This window comes from Palaemon carinicauda, chromosome 23 (genome assembly GCF_036898095.1).
Source record: "Palaemon carinicauda isolate YSFRI2023 chromosome 23, ASM3689809v2, whole genome shotgun sequence".
NCBI lineage: Eukaryota > Metazoa > Arthropoda > Malacostraca > Decapoda > Palaemonidae > Palaemon > Palaemon carinicauda.
In genome coordinates, this window is record NC_090747.1 from 107,793,204 (window position 1) to 107,809,125 (window position 15,922).

The following is a 15,922-nucleotide window of genomic DNA, read 5'->3' on the forward strand; positions in this document are numbered from 1 at the left end:
ATATTTTATTGTCTAAATCAAAAATATATAAATAAATTCAAAGATGTAATGGATAATATTAATTCAAGATAGTAAGGAAGGAAAATGCAAAATAACTAGAACAAGAAGAGATTATGTTGCGAACTGTAATAATCCTAAAAAGAAATGATTATAAAGAAATACTTCACTTCCGATTATCAACATAAAATAATGACAATATAATGATTAGATCAGGAAACATGCTGTTAAAAAATTATATAGACAAGAAATATGAAAGTCACTCATGAAAATGAATGTCTAAATGTAAAATTGAAGCTTTTGAGTTGAAGACTGATAGAGGAAGAAAATACTAATCGGAGGAAATGAAGGAAAACTTGAAAGATGAGCCTGAGAAGTAGGAAGGTGAAATGGGCATAAGAAATCTTAAGGGACAGATTGTTAAAGCTGAGAGAGATTGCGAAAGTCCAAAGGATGGGACAGAGCTGCAAATGAAGGACATCTCGCATGGAAGAGGTGATAAAGGAAATATACCAGCAAGAAGACAGTGAAGGCTTAGTGGAAAATATCGTGGAATGTGTCGTAGGAAATGCAAGAGAAATTGTTAAAAAAAAAAAATTAATACTACACAATATTCTTTTTCTATTGAAAATGGGTACTTTTCGAAGAAATTTTGTGAATATAATGACCTAATGGAAACTTGTATTACTTCTTTACTTTTGAAAAATATCAATCTAGTCTTTAGTTTATTAAATTGCAATTATCATTGACCCTGAAAGAACGCTGTAAAACATGTACTACAGGAAAATTTCAGCAAGTAGAAAAAGGAAAGTACTTTATTATTTGGTTCATCTTGATTTAATTGACATATTATTATTATTATTATTATTATTATTATTATTATTATTATTACTTGCTAAGCTACGACCTTAGTTGGAAAAAGCAGGATGCTATAAGCCCAGGGGCTCCAATAGGGAAAATAGCCAAGTGAGGAAAGGAAACAGGGAAAAAAATTTATTTTAAGAAGAGTAACAACATTAAAATAAATATCTCCTATATAAACTATAAAAACTTTAACAAAACAAGAGGAAGAGAAACGAGACAGAACAGCGTGTCCGAATGTACCCTCAAGCAAGAGAACTCTAACCCAAGACAGAAGGGATCTAGACTCATTTTATGAAAAATGTTAAGATGATACACATTCAAATTACTTAATTTGGTTTCATAAGGTTTATTATTTCGCTTATAAATAAAGTTTTAATACTGGAAATATATGGTTAGGAAATTGAAACTTAACAAAACCGTAATAACCAGAATAGACCTTCATCGCCGCAGCTTATTTCTCGACGTTTTGCTCCACCTTGACCTTGAACTTTGACCTAGGACTTTCAAATTTGAATCACATCCACGTCTCAACATAATAATTAACCCCTGTAAAGCTTCGTGGCCAGGAAGTTGTTCACAAACAGACATACAGGGTCGAAACGTAACCTCCTTCCAACTTCGTTGGCGAAAGTAAATTATCATACGGAAAAGAAAGTGTTTGAGATATATGATTCAAAACTATAATAAAAAAGAATGTATGAATTTGTAGACGCCAGAAGGAAAAAGAAACACGGAAAGCAGAATGAAAAGAGAAAACTAGGAGAAGGTAAAAAATAGAGACAGTTTCAAGTGAATGCTGACAAGCGAATGTGTTTTTGGTGTGACGGGAATAAATTCAATCACTAGAAATATTTTCATTTTGGAGCCAGAGCGTTGTGGAGTCGACAAATGAAAAACCGCTGTTATGAAAGTAATTCGAATATTTATTCCAATATATATGTATGTATATATATATGTGTATATATATATATATATATATATATATATATATATATTATATATATATATATATATATATATACTGTATATATATATATATATATATATATATATATATATATATATATTATACTGTATATATATATATATATATATATATATATATATATATATATATATATATATATAAATATATATACGTACATATACACGCTTTGCCTGTCAGTAGTTAATTATTTCAATCTATGGAGGATATGATAATTATATTGAGTTTTTATTATCAAACAAAACGAAGAATTACCTTTTACATATTATAATAAGGTTTCGGTCCCACTTTCATCTCAGGGTAAATATAACACTAAACGTATAACAAATAAATTACTGAAAATAATAAGAATAAAATAAAATTTCATTACAATTTAAGAAAGATTTTTTTTTCATCAGGAAAATAATCTCATGCATTAGTCTTACAAACAAATACGCATACATAAACAAATACATCCACATATGTATACATAAGCGCAGAAACTCAGGTCATCCTATATAGTAATCCCTTTCTGGGTCATCGTGATGACGAATGTCTTCCCCCGGCTGATCTCTCTTGCAGCCTATAGGCCTAACACCTCTGGGTCACATTTGAGAGGACCCAAATCTATTCGGATCTAGGGTCATAAACTTGGCAGTCGGATGCTATTGCGAAGGGAGGATTTACTGTAGTTTGTCTCCGTTTGAGAGAAGTGTTCATTCATTCTCTTCCTTTGCTGTTTAATTGACTATGGGCCCAGGGGCTTCAACAGGGGAAAATAGCCCAGTGAGGAAAGGAAACAAGGAAAATTGAAATATCTTAAGAACAGTAACAAAATTTAGATGAATATTTCCTATATAAATTTTAAAAACTTTAACAAAACAATGGAACAGAAGTGAGATTCAATAGTGCGCCCGAGTGTCCATCAACCAAGAGAACTCTAACCCAAGACATTGGAAGACCTTGGTACAGAGGCTATGGCACTATCCAAGACCAGAGAACAATTGTTTGATTTTGGAGTGTCCTTCTCCTAGAAGAGCTGCTTCCCATAGCGAAAGAATCTCTTCTACCCTTACCAACAGGAAAGTGGCCACTGAAAAATTACATTTGCAGTAGTTAACCCCTTGAGTGAAGAAGAAATGTTTGGTAATCTCAGTGTTGTCAAGTGTATGAAAACAGCGGAGAGTATGTAAAGAATAGGCCAGACTATTCGATGTATGTGTAGGTATAGGGAAAATGAACCATAACCAGAGAGAAGGATCCAATGTAGTACTGTCTGGCCAGTCAAAGGACCCCATAACTCTCTAGCGGTAGTATCTTAACGGGTGGCTGGTGGCCTGGCCAACCTACTATTGCCTTTGTGATCGAAGGTGCTAGCGGGGATGAAGGACCTCTGAAGATTGAGATAGTCGAATAGCAAGTAGTGTACATCGAGTATTGTTAATATGATTGGCACTGTTTTGCGGCCTAGGTACAGTTGAAGATTTGCCGTAAAAAAACTTTCCAAGTTCTGGAATAAATCAAACAATGCATTGACTGTTTAAAAAAAAAAAAAGGATATATTGACGTAAAGGAGTGATATTACGGTCACCAACCGGTATAAGGTAATAACAAAGTAGGGTTAAATTACGGTCGTCTTTATTTCACTGAAATATGATGAGGACTGATTTTTACGGAGAATTTCCGATTAAAATTACGTTTTTTTTTTACTATTGTAGAATACAGTTCCTATTTACCGCCAGCTAGTCTACGCAATTGTAAATATGTACAGTTGCACACAGAAATTCCTTGTACACCTTGCTCAGAGAAAGGGCACACAGCAACACCCTAACTGCACGGTGAGTTCCTTTTTAACCCAGCCCATCCCCACTTGCTACCTCACCCTACACTATCTTATTGGTTACTCGCCGCAGAGTAACGGTGTGAAGGGGTGCACTTCTTCGGAGGAAGGTGTATCAGAGATTCATGTGTTCAACTGTACCAACGTCTGCTGTGGGACAGGACAAGGCGATCAGCGCTATTCTTAAAGACTTGGTGATAAATTAGAGGATTGTACTCCTCTGGCGTCACTTCCTTCCGAAGGGAAAAAGGAGCATTGAAGGAAAATATAAAACGAAGAAATATCCTTTATGAAATTTTGAGTAATAAAGATGTTGACTAAAATGTAGCTCCATCCGGTTGAGAAACATTTATAGCTAATTAAAGTCAAAGCTACCCAAATACTATATTATTATTATTATTATTATTATTATTATTATTATTATTATTATTATTATTATTATTATTATTATTATTATTTATTGCTTCATTAATGTAATACTTACAAAGGGAATTTACTTTAAAAACCGTTGTTTAATTACCAAGAGGAAATTATTATAAATACCTTGCATGATAAAATACAGTTGCGAATTGGAAAGGAGAGAGAGAGAGAGAGGAGAGAGAGAGGAGGAGAGAGAGAGAGAGAGAGAGAGAGGAGAGAGAGAGAGAGAGAGAGAGAGAGAGAGAGAGCGAGCTAATAGGCATTCCTTACCATTCTTTTGTATGATATATGAAACAGAAGTACTGTTAATTGCAACCGAGTGTCTCGTAAAAGAAATGTTATATTGCCATGTGTAGTATGGCCATGATATAATTGTTTGTTTTTCATAAAAGTGAAGAAAGTATTGTAATTTTTTTTTAAATATTAAGTAGGATTATTCTTGCTGTGATGAGATGTGGAATAAATAGGATGCAGGACTTGAAACTTCGTCATTTAAATAAATTAGTTGTGTACTAACAAAGTAGACGACCGACTTATGTCTCTATCAGGTGGACAGAACACTAAAAACCGTGACAATAAACGAGCAATATACTGTGTGACATGTGGAATACTTTCACTAACATAATAAAAGGACTCTGGTGGTCCTGTAGAGAGTAGGGTTCCCCTGCTGTATAGGACCAGGAAAGCAGCCCTTAATGTGATGGAAATGTAACAAGGTAATTCATTCAGGAGCAAAGGCATGGAATGAAATTTACAAGACAGTATATTTCTGATAAATAATTACCTAAAAAAATTGACAATGTTAAAAAGATAGAGCAACCTGGATTATATTTTTGTTTTAAACGGATGAAGTTAAGTGCATACGCATCAGTTATAGATTTTGTTATCCATCAGTTAATGGAAATTTTACTTAAACTGTTAACAAAGCACTAACAAGAAAGGCCAAAAAGAATAAAACTTATATTAAGTCTATCAGGGAGATTGATTACAAGTTATTATCTGGCACCATAACAACGAATATCATTAATCTCAATCTGAGAGAGAGAGAGAGAGAGAGAGAGAGAGAGAGAGAGAGAGAGAGAGAGAGAGAGAGAGGGAGAGAGAGAGAGAGAGAGAGTAGCGTGACCTACAACATGAAACACCATCAGGATTGAAAGAACCTGGCATTTGGGGGAGCTAGATTCTTTAGCTGATTCTTTGAAGTTGGACGAAAGAGGCTGAAGAATCTCTCCCTCGTCACATCTACACTTTTAGATTCAGTTAGATATATGCAGTAAAAACAATCGGACCTTTTATGATTATAAACTCATATATTAGAGATTAAAGTTTCTATAAATGTAATTAAGCAATATATACAGTATATACTGCATATGTATGTATGTATTTATGTATAAATATGTATGCATGTTTGCACAAATATATATTATATATGTATATATATATATATATATATATATATATAATGTATATATACATATATACACACACAACAAACAACAATATTATGTATTTATGTATAAATATATATGCATGTTTGCACAAATATATATATATATATATATATATATATATATATATATATATATATATATATATATATATATATATATATATATATATATATATACACACACACACAACAAACAACAACAAATGGAGCCGTTTTTAGTCCACCGTTGGTCAAAGGCCACAGACATGTCTTTATTCATGTGTAGCGTTTGACCGGTTTTCATCACCACGTTGGCCCCCTGTGGATTGGTGATGGTGGGAGACTTTATTCTGATAACGTACAGCAAACCAACTTAATATTAGTGGCTCTGACTAGTACAACATTGCTGATCATGGCGATACGGTGAGCAGGAATATTCACCTTGAATGTAGATGGAGATTAGGAAGATGCTTAATGAATGTTGATATAGAATATGAAAGAAGTTACACACTTTAATTATGAGTTTTTTTTTGCTGAAATTTAAAGGAAAATGATATAGGATGTGAGTAAAGGCGAGACACCAAATAGAGAAATCAAGAAAGGTAGTGGGTGCTTGCAGATTAGGTATAGCGTTGAATTGTTAGTTAAAGCCAAGGTGGGAGGTAAATTAGGTATTGTTAAGCTGATTCTCGTTTATCGCAATGCATTAGTGCTTTGTCCATCATGTCCTCGCCAACTACCTAAGATGCCTCACTATTTATTTTCGTTGTATTTTCAAACAGGTTATCATATCGTCGCTTACAAATATCCCTCAAGTTCCTAACTGAGCTAGAGTTCTTTTTTATTTCTTTATCATTTTAGTTACTATACGACCTCTTACTCGTGTCCATGGATGTACAGTATGTTGATATATTAAGTATCTGGCTTCTCCCTAACAAGGTTACTGTCGTTAACATCATTGATATTCATGTACCTATGTATTATTATTATTATTACTATTACTTGCTAAGCTACAACTCTAGCTGGAAAAGCAGGATGCTATAAGTTCAGGGGCTCCGAAAGGAAAAATAGCCCAGTGAGGAAAGGAAACAAGGAAAAATAAAATATTTTAAGAACTGTAACAACATTAAAATAAATATTTCCTATATAAACTATAAAAACGTCAACAAAACAAGAGGAAGAGAAATTAGATAGAATAGTTTGCCCGAGTGTACCCTCAAGCAAGAGAGCTCTAGCCCAAGACAGTTGAAGACCTTGGTACAGAGGCTATGTCACTACCCAAGACTAAAGAACAATGGTTTGATTTTGGAGTGTCCTTCTCGTATAAGAGCTACTTACCATAGCTAAAGAGTCTTCTACCCTTACCAAGAGGAAAGCAACCATTGAACAATTACAATACAGTAGTTAACCCCTTTGGCGAAGAAGAATTGTTTTGGTAACCTCAGTGTTGTCAGGTGTATGAGGACAGAGGAAAATCTGCAAAGAATATCCCAGACTATTCGGTGTATGTGTAGGCAAAGGGGAAAATGAACCGTAACCAGAGAGAAGCATCCGTGTACCTATGTATGTATGTATGTATGTATATATGCAAAATGTCACCAAACCATTTGATCATGGTTATTGTATATATGACAAGCCGTAAATCTAGCCGTTAACATAACGTAGAGAGCGCAATCCACGTCCATTTTCATTCGCCGAGTCCGAAACCCTTTCCCTCCAGAGTGAAATATTTTGGTGATTAAATTTATTCCCGTCACATCAAAAAACACATTCGCTCGTCAGCATTGACGTGAGACCTCCATTTTGTTCTTTTTTGTCATGGTTTCATTTTTTCGGTCTTTTTCATTTTTGGTCGTTTTTTTCTGACCACTACAAATGGAGAGCATTTTTGGGGGCTTATTATTTCGCCTAACGTGTGGTGGGTTTAAAGTATTTTATTTTTCTGTTATATTTATAGTTCCCCAGTTTCGTTTCTTTTCGGGTATTGTTTATGTGTTTGATCCAGTTTTTGTGCTGTGCTAAGTTTTGAGGATAAGGTTTGATAATAGAGAAGTTATTTGTAGATTCATTGAAGTGACTCATGATTCAGTCGCTAATAAAGTTGAACACAGGAACGTTGAAAACCTTACAGACAATGATGAATAAATGAACAAATGTCGCACAAAACAAAACAAAAAAGTTATATAAATACTCCATTGAATGGAGAGAAAAACTTAAATTCTGGAATAAAACACCAACCTGAAAAGAAAAATCTCTGAGTGCAGACCTCCGCAACGGCAGCATATTTCTCGAAACCAGCTTGCCTTTCCCAGAATCAATTTAGACCGTAAGCGTATTTTAACTGTGTGACAACCATGTGCGAACTAAGGTTAATTTGGTTGGTATTTTGCTCGACCTTGCCTTGACCTTTGACCTAGACCTTTCAAAATTCAATCACTTCAACGTCTCAGCAATTAATCCTTGAAAGTTTCATTGCTCTATGAGTAAAGTTGTAGCCAGGAAGTTGTTCACAAACAAACGAACAGGGCGAAAATACAACCTCCTCCCAATTTCGTTTGCGCAGGTAATAATAAATCTGAGATATTTTAAATTAACCATGCACCTTTTGTCAGCCCTCTTATTTTATTGGTTTATTTTTGGTTATATGATGACATCGGGTCCCTAATATTCAAGATTAATATAAGGGAAGTGTTATTAAATGATGCCGTTCATTCGTTGTGTGTGTGTGTGTGTGTATGTATTGACTGGCAGTACTTCATATATGATCACTGATAAAGGTAAGAAAATGAAAATGATGGGAGTATTTGTTTAGAAAATTGAAGTGGCAAATAGCGACTTTCGCCGGATTAGGGACTGTGCATATACTTTCTATATTATTGTCTAACTTTGATATATATATATATATATATATGTGTGTGTGTGTGTCTCTCTCTCTCTCTCTCTCTCTCTCTCTCTCTCTCTCTCTCTTACATATATATGTATATATCTTTTATTCCATTAAGTTTGTAATGTTACAATACAAAAGGATTATCATCTCGACAAGTTCTTAATGATTGGGTTGCTAGCCCCACGTCCTTTCATCTATGTGGATTATATTTTTCTATCGAAAGTGGTTTCGACGATCAGTAGCATGAACACTCAACTATTCGGTCACGGCGCCAAGGCTACTACCTCTGAGTTCATTTATAATGTGTGTGAGAGAGAGAGAGAGAGAGAGAGAGAGAGAGAGAGAGAGACATATATATATATATATATATATATTTATATATATATACATACATACATATATAGATATATATATATATATATATACATATATATATACATATATATATATGTATATATATATATATATATATGTATATATATATATATATATATATGTATATATATATATATATGTGTATATATATATATATATATATATAACGAGAGGGCACTCAGTAGAGCGCAGAGGTCCGCCGCTGCAGCTTATTTTTTGACATTTTGATTGACCTTGACCTTTGACCTTAACATTTATTAATCGGCGTGGATTTTCATACACTCAAATATGAACCAATTTTAAAGTCTCTGCAACAACGATGTCCAAACCCCTGAGTGATTACATAAATTGGACCCTTTGTTTCACTGTGACCTTGATCTTTGACCTTGACCTTCCTAATCTTAATCCTTTCCAGCTTTTTACATAAGTTAATCGCTGCAAGTTTCAATACTCTACGATTAAAATTGTGGCCAGGAAGCTGTTTGCAAACAAACACAAATGACAAACACACAAACAGGGGCGAAAACATAACCTCCTTCCAACTTCGTTGACAGAGATAATAACAAGTAGTTAATTGGGAAAGATTTAGATTCTATGCATTTCTCTATGCAAAGTAGGTAATGACCTGTGTCAGCACTGTCAGTGGTTCAACTGGAGATCTGACGTACAAGGTCATGCATTATGCAACTTCTGCTTTGGGGTCATGATTAGCAATGTTGCAGAGCATGTTGCGAATTGTTATCAACTCAAGCTGTGCTTAATTAAGTGGCTTTAGGAAATGTTAATCATCTTGAATGCTATTGCATGAAAAATTGTTTATTTTTTATTTGTTCTCATTGTTATTATCATTATTGTTACCAGCCAAGCTACAACCCTAGTTGGAAAAGCAAGATGCTATAAGCCCAAGTGCTTCAACGGGGAGAAATAGCCCAGTGAGGAAAAGAAACAAGGAAATAGATAAACGACATAAGAAGTAATGAAAAATTAAAATAAAATATCTTGAAAAACATCAACAACATTAAAACAGATAATCAATATATAGACTATAAAAAATCTTAGGTCAGAAGTAAACAAATATTATGAAATAGCAACCTAAAATTATATTTCTGAAGTGTAAATGAAATTTGGGGATGAATGGGATTGTCATCTATTCAATCCAGGCTAAATTTCAACCTGTACCGATTACATCAATAGTTTTAAACTTTCATTTCCAATATCTGTGATAAATAGTAATAAAAATGGGCATCAATTTCTCGTTTACCTCCTCCACTAGTATTATTAATTTTTACGTCATAACTTTTGTACCACTTTCTCAATTGCAATAAAAGTTCCTATAACTTTTGGGGAAAATTGCATTGACCACACGAACACACACATCCGCGGATATGTGTATATATATATATATATATATATACACATATATATGTACATATATATATATATGAGTCTCTCTCTCTCTCTCTCTCTCTCTCTCTCTCTCTCTCTCTTTCTTTCAGATTAAATATCAAAGTACACTGCGAGTGTGTGGAGAGAGAGAGAGAGAGAGAGAGAGAGAGAGAGAGAGAGAGAATAACTTTTTACAATAAAGATACAATATTTTGCAAACATATTTGAATGTAAATTTTACTCATCGAAATAATTACCAATTTAAAGACGTTAATACTTTGAAAGATTAAATGAAAAGACGACAGTAAAATTAAAGTTATTCATAACCTTATACATTTATTGTGGATGTGTATATTTATTTGTTTATTGACTGGTAATTTTTACACATCTGCACCTTTCGTTTTTAAGAGTTTTTCTCCACTACCAGCGATCTGTTTGTTTAGAACCTTGTATTGGTAGCCAATGGGTCTGACAGATAGTTATTTCTTCATTATTTACCTTTTTAAATAATAATCATACAGAAATCCTGATAGCCTTTCGGAAACGTCTTGTCTCGAAAGCTGTGCCCAAGAGTTCGAATCCTCTGCAGGCCCGATAGTTTCTAGTAGTATCTGCACCTCCCTTGTGAGCTAGGAATGGGCAGCCTTTATGTCTACTTGGTGAATCATCAACAGCCATTGCCTGGTCTTCCCTGGTCATGGCTTGGGTGGATAGAGCATGAGTGCTGATCATATGAATACAGGTCAGGGTCTCTACGGCATTGTCCTTTGCCGCTCATGACCGACCTTTGAACATTAACTGTAATAATAATAATAATAATAATAATGTAGTCAACCTAACATACATAGCACATATTCAATAACAAATAAATAAAAAAAACAACGCTTAATGCGCCATATCCCCAAAAAAGAAATCCTTCAGTATTTATCCAACCACAATGAAGCAACAAGAAAGAAAAGAAAGAAAAAAAAACATTCCAAGGTCACTACTGCCGTTGCGTGATTACTTAATAACTCATTTTACGTAACCCCCGTGATTTCATGGGCTCGTAGTTTTCCCGTCGTCATGTATCGAAGCGGGGAGTCATTAATTGTTGGTTATCGTCTTAATTATCGATTGAGAAAAGGAAAGAGAAGAAAAAGGAGTATCTAATTTATTTACTGATTGCAATGGTCCGTTGTCCTACATCACCTTCCTTTATCCCTCCTCTTCTCCTTCTACCTCCTCTCTTCTTCCCCCCGCCTATCTTCTTCTCTCTCCTCTCTCCTGCCCTTCTTCTCTCTCCTTCTCCTTCCTCTTTCCTTCCTCCTCCTCCTCTCTTCTACCCCCTCCTATCTTTTTCGTCTCTTCTCTCCTTCCTCCTCCTCTATTCTTCCCCCCCCCCATATTCGTCTCTTCTCTCCTTTCTCCTCCTCTCTTCTTCTTCTCTTCTCTCATTCCCCCTCTTCTCCTCTTCCTCTCTTCTCTCATTCCCCCTTCTCTCTCCTTATCACTCCTCTCTCCTTCCCCGTCTTCTCTCCTTCTCCCTCTTCTCGTTTTCCCCTCTTCTCTTCTTCCACCTCCTGAGGCCTTCTCCCTCTTCTCTTCTTCCCCCTCCTCACGCCTTCTCCCTCTTCTTTTCTTGTCCTCTTTTCTCCTTCCCCCTCTTCTCTCCTTCTCCCTCCTCTCTCCTTCCCCTCACTGTCTTACTCCTCTTACCATCCATTACCCTCTCTCCACACATATCTTCTTTGATTTTTCAATCCTCACTAGTCATCCAGTTTTGTTACTCTCCTACCCAGTCCCTTGGTATTATTTCATTTTTGCTGAATTTTATATGCTGAGCCTTTCAGTAATTACCATTCATTTTATTTTCCTCTTATTTTTTTTCCACAAGTCCAGAACGTTTAATTAACGTCATTTTGTCTGCCGTACCTCATTTCCATTTACCCAAACCTTCATGAACATTTTATAATTGAACTTGTTTTATTGCCAATATCTATCATCTATTCATCCCTTCTCATACGTCTTGCTTTTCTCTAAGTCTTTATTTTAAGGTGAATACATGCATATTCATATGTAGTTTAATTTTAACATTTTATGTATTTTCCAAATTAAACATTCATTCAGTAGTGATTTTCATTTTGAATAACTTCCTTTAATTAAATGTTCACCACTTAATTTCATTCCATTCTAGGCTTTCATACAATTTTTTTTTTTTTTTTTTTTATTAGCATGTAAGTTGGTGCCTTTCTTATCCATTAATTTCGGGTTGAGCGGCCTGTTTTTTCATCCTCCTCAATTTCTTTATCATAATCCACCGTTTTTGCTGCTTTTCTTATCCATTACTTTCTGGTTGAGCGACCTGGTTTTTCATCCTCCTCAATTTCTTTATCATTCATCCACCGATTTTTTTAATTTATTTTCTCTAATCTAGTGTTTTCTTCTGCCCCCTTAATACTACTTTTATCAAAGTTTCTGTTACTATTGCTACATCCTCTTATTTTATTTCTTTCTTATCCCCTCTCTCTCTCTCTCTCTCTCTCTCTCTCTCTCTCTCTCTCTCTCTCCAAGGCATCTGGTCTACCACAAATTATTCTAATTAGAGAGGCTCGCTTTCCAATTTCAGCCGAAACAATAGACTAATCGTGTAATAAAGCTAGTGGTTCCTTCTCCATTGAAAACTGGGATATTAGCTTCTTTTTTTTTGTTCTTTTTTTATTATCATCGTTTGTCATAAAGATAAAAAAGAATGTTTTCAAGTTACCAAAAAGAAATAATCCCAGATTTTAATTAATCTTGGAATATGGTAATGACTTTGATGAGTAGATTTCGTTTTATAACTCGTTTGTTTATTGCAATGATGACGGGATAGAATAATGACTTCAATTTGATATACACGCGAATAAACAGTGTATTTACATATACATGCATGCTTACATACATTTTTACATGAACATACATGTGTGACAGCCGAGAGAAAAGTTATGACTCGAAGGCAGGATGCAATCAACTGAGTAACTTTATTAAAGAACACTCTGCTTTATATACAAAACCTCAAGGCAACAGGAATTTTCATGTTCGAGAAACAGACAATGTTAGAGAGGAAACACGCAGACATGTTTATTCTGGTTCTTTTTAGTGCGAGGGAAGAGCGCAGATACATGTATAATATATACAAAATATTTTATGTACGATCGTGTGACACACGGTTGGTACACATGCGTGATTAGAAACTCTTTATTACTTTGCTTTTGTGGAGATACCTTGTCGTAGTGATAGGATTTGTGTATCGTTATTATCAACAAGGCTGTACTAGTCGGGGCCATCCATGCCAAGATGGTTTGGTTTGAGAGATCAGACAAAAGTCTCCCACCATCATCAATCTGCAGTTGCTAGTGAGGTGATGAAACCTGGTTAAACTCTTGACGTGAAAAAGAACATGTCTGCGGCCTTTGACCTGAAGTGGACTAGAAACGGCTGCATTTGGTGTTGTTGTTGTGTGTGTATGTGTGTGTATATATATATATATATATATATACATACAGTATATATATAAATATATATATATATATATATATATATTTATATATATATATATATATATATAGTGTCATCATTATCATCATCAGCCGTTACTAGTCCACCGCAGAACAAAGGCCTCAGACATATCCTTCCACTTGCTCTGTTTATGGTCTAGATGTGCTAGTCTACGCCCGTAAACTTCCTTAGTTCGTCGATCCATCACCTTCTCTTCCTTCCTCTGCTTCTTTTACAATCTCTAGGGACGCCTTCTGGTATTCTTAGTCTGCATTTATAGTGTATATATGTGTAAATATGATAAGCCTTTTTATAAAAAGAGCTATGAAGTAGATAATATATTGGACGTTTTACTGACCTGGTTTCATCCACGATTCAGTCGCTGAATGACGAATGTGGCAGGAACTTGTATGGGAAAAAATTGTATATAACGTCTTAAGGTTGCAGTTTTCTGCAAGTATTTGTAAATCGAGGCTGCTAGCTAACTCTTGCCTCATAAATGTTCAAGGGAGCTTTTTTTTTTTTTTTTTTTTTTTTTTACATTAATGGGTCGGTTGCCTGATGCGCCCTCTCCAATGACTCCTATCACCCTCCACCTTATCTTGCCACTTAATTCTTTGCCTTCCTCTCGATCTTCTCCCCTTAACAGGTTCCTCCCAGGACGCCCTCACTCCCTCCCCACCATCCATCTTCAACACGCGCTCACAGCATCTCAGTCGTGGCATCTTTGCTATGCCTGCCATTTTCTTGTTTCGTAATTTTTCAATCTTTCAAGCTGTGATATTCCCACAATTCACCTCCGTTCCCTCAAGCTTTACTTACTTCTTTTGTCTTAGAGCCCATGTTTCCGATCCATAGATTAACACTGGTCTTATTACTATGCTATAGATTTGACTTTTAGTGCTGACCTGTGCTAATATGTGCTTGAAGATAAATTAATAAATATCCATCCGAAGGAATCTTAATCTGTTACATATGTTAAATCGAGAAAGGCAATTTATTTAAGGTGATGTCAGATATATCTATGAAATTAAGGGTTGTCGTGGCCTGATTGGTAACGTCTCTGCCTGGTGTTTGCCATTCGGGGGTTCGAGTCTCGCTCAGTCTCGTTAGTGCCATTAGTGTCTGCAACCTTACCATCCTTGTGAGCAAAGGTTGGTGGGTTTGGGGGAGCCTATAGGTCTATGTTGAGTCATCAGCAGCCATTTGCCTGGCCCTCCCTGGTCCTAGCTTGGGTGGAGAGGGGGCTTGGGCGCTGATCATATAAAATATGGTCAGTCTCTAGGGCATTGTCCTGCTTGCTAGGGCAATGTCACTATCCCTTGCCTCTGCCATTCATGAGCGACCTTTAAACCTTTAAACTATCAATTCTCTTTTTTCAATCTTAATATCATATCCAGAATCATAATCCAGGATTCGATGCCCCTGATCATTGCGATGACAAATCACAAGAACAAATCAATCAGTGTCTTAATACTATTGTCAACTACGTTATATATCAAAGATCTTTAACTAATCTCTGTCGCTCAGAACTCTGAAGAGTTGAGAATTTGTTTTCGATATATATTTTAGGGATTAGGAGATTATCTCTTAAGGGTGAAGGACAGTTTCTACGCTGAACTGTGCAATTTTATGATCATAACATGCGTTTGGTTTGTTCGTAAGTGCGCTGTTATATAAAAAAGATACACACACATGCCTTTCCCTCTATATTCAGAGAACTGTATAGGGTTTATTCATAGTGTTGAGTGCAAGATATTTAAATAGATATACATATAAGCCTTTCCTTCTATATTGAGAGACCTGTATAGTATTTATTCATAGTATTGAGTGCAAGATATTTAAATAGAAAAATTAGATTTAGCCAATACCTCCAAAACGAAAATGAAACTTCGTTAGTTGCTCAAACGTGGAGGTCATTTTCTTAGAATCCCCCATTAGAAATGTCAAGGCCCATTATTTTGCTAATTTTCAAAATTGGAATAGATAGGTCAGACTAAACTTATATGATAGAACTCGACTCTAAATAAACTTTTTATTCAGTTGATGATTCCCAAAAAGGCCTCATTTCGCCCGTATAAGCACGCAAAGTCTGTAAACGTAGTCATTTGTATCAATATTACTAAATCTGAGTGTAAATTAAACTAGACTCTTTAGGGAATAGTTTACTAAGAGCTGTTCAGAAAGTCAAACTATTATATAAGAATATTTTTACCTCAATCCTAATTTTGGAAAAAAAAA